Below are 6,413 nucleotides of genomic sequence, written 5' to 3'. Positions count from 1 at the left end.
TTTGATTTCCTTCTCCAGCAGGATCAAAAGTACCACAAAAGTACCCCATACCGCATTGATGGATTAAATCGTGTTCAAGGAGCCCCAACATAACATGCATAAATTGACTTAGAACGTTTTGACTTATTTTTTCTGAAGGTTGACATTACTTTTCATACCTGTTTTGTTTATGAACTGTAAGCCCGTAATCATCAAAATTCAAACAAAAAAGGCTTGAAATAGTTTACTTTATATGTCATGAATATAGTCAACATATTCAATTTTTAATTAAATGAAGGGGTATGTCCAGGAGCATACTGACAGGGGGCACTGTGGTGCAGCTGGCTATAGAGCATACGTATCAACCTGAGTCTAGGTGCCCACAGGGATTTGTTTGTGTCCACCATGGGTCATTTCCCGATCCCGCCCTATATCTCTCTCTCTCTCCCACTTGTTTCCTGTCGCTCTTCATTGTCCTGGTACTCCATTGATACAAAAAGTACCAAAGAATATAAAAAAAAACTTTGCTCAGTTTGCACCTACAGATGGTGTCGGCGTGAACGTCCCTCAGGACGCTGTTATATTTTGGGGCCCCAGAAAAGGAGCCGGATGGTCCAAGGGGTCAAAGGTCAGCTGGTCTTGAGATCAGTGTACTGTAGGTGGGTGACCTGAGATAGAAAGATTTTAACATATTATGTGTTAGTATGTATATAATATATTTATATTAGGCTATATATAATATAATATCATTTATCTTTAACTAACTCTATGAATGTTACAAAACATTAATTGAATTGAAACATGAGACACATCATGCACATGCCCACTAAAAGGCAGGCATGTATTATGCACTATGCCACAGCCCCCCTACACCACCTTGCTTGGTGGTTTCATTAATGTTCGGGTCAAAAACCTTCTGAACTGATCTGTGCACTGCAGACATGTCTATTTTGGGGCTGAGGTGTGAGAAAGCATTTGCAGTGTAGAAGGTGTCAGACCAGAACCGCATGAGAACATTTAGTTAACAGAAACTCTACCACTAACTCTATAGGTGAGAGGTGCACTGAAACCACAGCCCCATATTGTGCGTATACGCTTTATCAAGGTGTGGTACCTGGGACATGAATGAGGCTTGTTAATGTTTAAATGATTAATACATTGCAGGGGTGGTAGGTTTTGTAAGGGTTTGCAGTACATTGCATCTGACGACTGTGCCAACAAGGATGATAACTTAGGATGAAACTTAGGATGTACATGTCAGACAAGAAGCATCATGCAGTCAGAACAACATGGAGAGGGTCACTAACGATGATGCACTTGAGGAAGTGGTGTGTGTGTGTGTGTGTGTGTGTGTGTGTGTGTGTGATGGGCATTGGACAGATAAATCGTCGTAACACCCTTTGTGAGGCTCATAGCAGAGACACACCAGCTCAGAGATCAGAGGAAATGGCAAAGCTGCACAACCCAACAGTGGGACTACTGCTGACTGTGCTGCTGCTACTGCAAGGTGAGACCATGAGAGCTACAACTGTTGAGAGGATGTTTCAAAGTATTTAAGATGGTTGACATAAAATAATCTGCCTGCCGATGACATTACCCTTGATTTAATATTTTTCATTCCTATTCTCATCCCTTCACAGGTACCAGAGGAGACTTCATCTCTGTGTTCTCCAGTGCAGGAGGAGCTGTCACTCTGCCATGTAATAATGTGATGATCTTATTCCCACGCTGTTCATCAACTACATGGACCTACAACAAGAATGAGGTTACTGTGGAGGAAGTCAAATTTGGAAGGGTCCGACCAGGGATCACCCGCAGATCTGAGAGACTGAGTCTGCTTCGTAACTGCTCTCTCCACATCACGAATGTCACCAGTGAGGATGCTGGACTCTACACCTGTCAGCAGTATGAAAAAGGCAATAAAAGCAGAGAGGATGCGCAAGTCTACCACTCAGTTATTCACAGTAAGTGTGGTCACTCATGACACTGAAAAAATGTTATATTTGTCCTTGAGCCAGACCCCCTTATTGAGGTCCACAGTAGTGATTTTTGACATGTTATATCACTCTAGAGTTAGAAATAGCATTATAATAGCATTGTATTTTGGATAGCTATTTGTGTTTTACCATGTTTATGTCTATATTATGTCTATCCATGGATATATTACAGATGAATAGACTACAAATATTAAATAATATATGTCTCCACAGCTAATTGTTTACATTATGTCAAATAAGACATTTCTGTTGTACATTTTTGTGTGTTTTATAGTTACTAAGAAAGAGTCAGGCAGTGAGGTGACCCTGGACTGCCACCTGCACACCTATGAAAACTTTAAGAGTTTAGTTTATAACACAAACACACTTCTGAGCTGGGTGGACGAGGCAGGCCTTGACCTGCAGAACACAGACGACCTCCAGGTCAGACGAAAATTCCCCTCGTACACCACACTGACTGGGAAGCTCAGAGCTCTAAGTCCTACTCTCACTCCAAGGACTTGGACATGCCAGCTGACTGCAGGAGGGCAAGTTCAGACCTCTGCCACCTACACTATCGATGAACCAGGTCAGAGATTATGTCTCAGATGTTCTCTGATATTATACTACAAATACTTGTACAGGCAACATTGAACATTATTTTCTCAAATGTAAACATAAGCAATCACACCCTTAAACATAGACTGAATCAACACACTCATGGCTTGGCATGCACCAAGTGAAAGTGAATTTTATTGTCCAAAAGGAAGAAGCATGCTAGCAGGCTAACTTCAGTAACACCAACTTAGCGCTCTATCAAGGCACCCAAAGCAAAACAGTGAAGCAGGAGCCTCACTAACCACCACCAATGTGTAGCTGCCACAGTGCTCACCACATACAGCTTGAGGTGGAAAGACGGGGAAGAGTTATGCCACAGACATAATGGGACTATTTCCAGAGACTATTTCAAGGCTATTTCAAGACTATTTCAAGTCTATTTCAAGACTATTTCAAGTCTACACATAGAGGTGGACTGCCCTAATGTGGGACATTTGTTTCTTTTCGGACTTAGAGTGTATTAGGCTACAATGTAAAGGCAACACGTTAAATCCACATCCAATTTTGATAACCCTACAGCTTTGGCTTTCCCATAATTTCACTGACATGCATTAGTTTGGGGAAGAGCCACACCCACTGGAGCGTAGGTGTCCCACATCAGGACAATTTAGCATAGTCATAGCCCCTTTAAACAAATGCTATCTATGTACATGTATGGTATGAAATCCAGCACAATATTGCCTACCAGACTTCACTCTTCCTACACCCTTGCAGTAAAACCAGCACGAACCACAGCGGTGACGAGAAGACCAGCACTATCACCACTTTCATCAGCAGCAGAAGCAGCACCTCCACCAGAGGCAACAACAGCAGCAGCACCACCACCACTACCAGCAGGAGCTACCACGGCCCCAGTGTGTGTGTGTATGTTTTCCGTAGAGGTTTTCATCAGACTCAGCATCTTCTCCATGGTGCTGATTGTACCTGGACTCATTGGAACTGTTCATTTAGTGAGAAGGAGAAAGCAGACAAGTAGAGGTGAGAGTGACACACACACACACACACACACACACATACACCATGTTGCTGACCGATGGTTTGAGTGACCTACATGTTATATTTCAGATGTACATAGTGTCAGATTCAGCTTCAGTGGTTTGTTCATATTAGTGATGTACTAATATTATTTATACTGTTTGTCATTTCACAGAGGCATCCCCAGCCATTGAGCTGCAGGTGCTGAATTAACATGGTGCTCTCAGGATGACGTCCCTGTTACACTCTCTCCAGATCCAGATCCAGACTAGAATATCCCTGCTACATGCTTCATGTGTATTCATCCATCCGGTGAGAGATCTGTCCAGGACAAAGCTGCCCCTCTCCTGATTCCCCAGGGTGCTGATGGATCCATCTGCTTCCTCATCATGCAAGTGCAGAATGTATTGATTTGATCTGTGTTTATAGTTTATTTGTGCCAGTGACCACTGACCACATGAAAATGACATTTAGAATCTGATATAATATGTCACCTATAATATGTCACCAGGCATATAAAGTATATACTTTGACATTATATCATCTTTGGTTAAATAATATCTAAAATCAGACATTTGTCAGGCAGCTACCACAAACACCTGAGCTTTGTTGAGTTGTTGCTATTTCAGAAGTTCCTGCCTAAAATAACTCTGATTGGGTGCAATACCCCACCTGGCCTCTAGTTGGAAGACAGGCGTCTGACTGATGGACTTAACATGCAAAACCAAAGCTGTAATTCTTTGTACTATTACTGTGTATGATTTTTGGGCGTTTTTGGGGGTGTTTTGTTTGTATATGTATGACCTTGGAGCAAGTAGGCACTTTTTTTTACAATAAACTGAATTCAGTGGCATTTAACTGTATCTTTATTTAACCAAATTCGTTTTTTTCATATATTTCATTAATTTTAACTGACCCGCCCGCAAATGACCCAAATATCATTAAAATATTAAAGGGACACCAGGCAACGTTTTCGTGTTAATTAATCATCTTCGTAAGTTGGTATATGGTTAAATGACTCATTACAGGGCGAATGAAGACTCTCTCGCCCGCCCCTACTGCCTGTAAGAAGAATATCCCACTTGCAAGTTCGGTGTATCCTACCCGCCGACCGAAGCAGGATCTGTTTACATCCTGCATCCACAGCACAGAGGCAGGCTAACGAAACTCTAGTGGTTGTTGCAAACGTGTGTATAATGGCAGTGCCGGCGAAGAAGCAGCGAAAACCCTTGACGGAAGATGCAAAGAAAAGCAAAAGAGCTTCAGACCGAGCGAGGGGGAGTTTTTTAGAGAAAAAGCATCAAGCTTGCCTGGTGTCCCTTTAATGATATGAGTCATTGTTATGACTCGTAACCGCGGGTGACCGCTCAATTTAGGGCGGACCGCGCAACACTGGTGTGTATACAAAAACTGTGTTGCATCATTTCTTTTAGTTTTTGACAAACTCAGAATTATACAAAACACATGCAAACAGACACATGCATGCACTCACATGAACATACATTCAAAGTCACGCTTACACACCATGCTTACACGCTATTATTTCCCAACCCTACCCCATCTCTCTCTCTCTCCCACTCGCTTCCTGTCTATCTTCACTGTCCTATCTGAATAAAAGGCAAAAAATATACTTAAAAAAAGAAACTCTACCACCACATTTATGAGAGATGAACTGAAACCATATATCACGGCTGATTTATCACAGCTGTAGAATGAGTTTGTGTTTAAATGATTGGAAAAGTTGAAAGAGTGCAGTGACTTGAAATGTTTGCAGTTCATTGCATTAACATGGCCAGCAATGTAAGACCAGCAGCACCAGCTTGAGGTGGTATGACAAACAAAACAAGCTAAATTACCATTGTAAACTAAGCTGAAGGTATGTTTTCGCAAGTGTTTTGCTGTTCTAGCTGGTCAACCACCAAACCTTAAGCTGGTCAGGCGGTTAAACAAGCTGGTCAACCACCAAACCTTAAGCTGGTCAGGCTGTTTTTTCAGCAGGGCTGTGTGAGAAAAGTCACAAACAGAGATGGAAAAACTTACAGGTGTCAGTATGTAGCGTGTGTTACAACAGGAAGTGATGTAAGTATGAGAGGCACATTTAGTATCATCACCCCCTATGTGAGGCTCAGAGCAGACACACACCAGCTCAGAGATCAGAGGTGGCAAATGGCAAAGCTGCACAACCCAACAGTGAGACTACTACTGACTGTGCTGCAGCTACTGGTGCTACAAGGTGAGGATAGCTACCAGTGTTGAGGGCGTGTTGCAAGTACCTAAATGTTAAAATGTTTAAATGACTTAAAATAATATGCTTCTAAATAGCCGTTGTCATTGCCATTGATACAATTCAGTGCATTGTCATCTTCATGTCCCATAATGTCTACAATGTGTGTAAATAAGAGTGTGTTTATAATGTAAGTTTTATTTAAGCTTCTTAAAAACTAATTTGACACATTTTTCCTTTACAGGTACCAGAGGAGACTTCCTATCTGTGTTCTCCAATGCAGGAGGGGCTGCCACTCTACCATGTAATAATGTGCAGTCACATTACCCAAACTGTTCATCAACTACGTGGATCTTCAGGAATGGAAATGTTTTTACTGAAGAAGTTGCCCACGGCAACATCAGACCAGACAACTCACACAGGTCTGAGAGACTGAGTCTGCTCTCTAACTGCTCTCTCTGCATTGCTAATGTCACCACTGAGGATGCTGGATTCTACACCTGCCGGCAGTATGCAAAGGGAAATAAGAGCAAAGATGACGTGTTCATCTACCACTCAGTTCTTCACAGTAAGTCTGATTACTCATGACACTGAAGAAATCTGTCTTAATATTATGGCGTCTCATGTCCAAACACATATAT

This window comes from Alosa alosa, chromosome 8, assembly GCF_017589495.1.
Source record: "Alosa alosa isolate M-15738 ecotype Scorff River chromosome 8, AALO_Geno_1.1, whole genome shotgun sequence".
Taxonomy (NCBI): domain Eukaryota; kingdom Metazoa; phylum Chordata; class Actinopteri; order Clupeiformes; family Clupeidae; genus Alosa; species Alosa alosa.
This window is presented reverse-complemented; position numbering follows the sequence as displayed.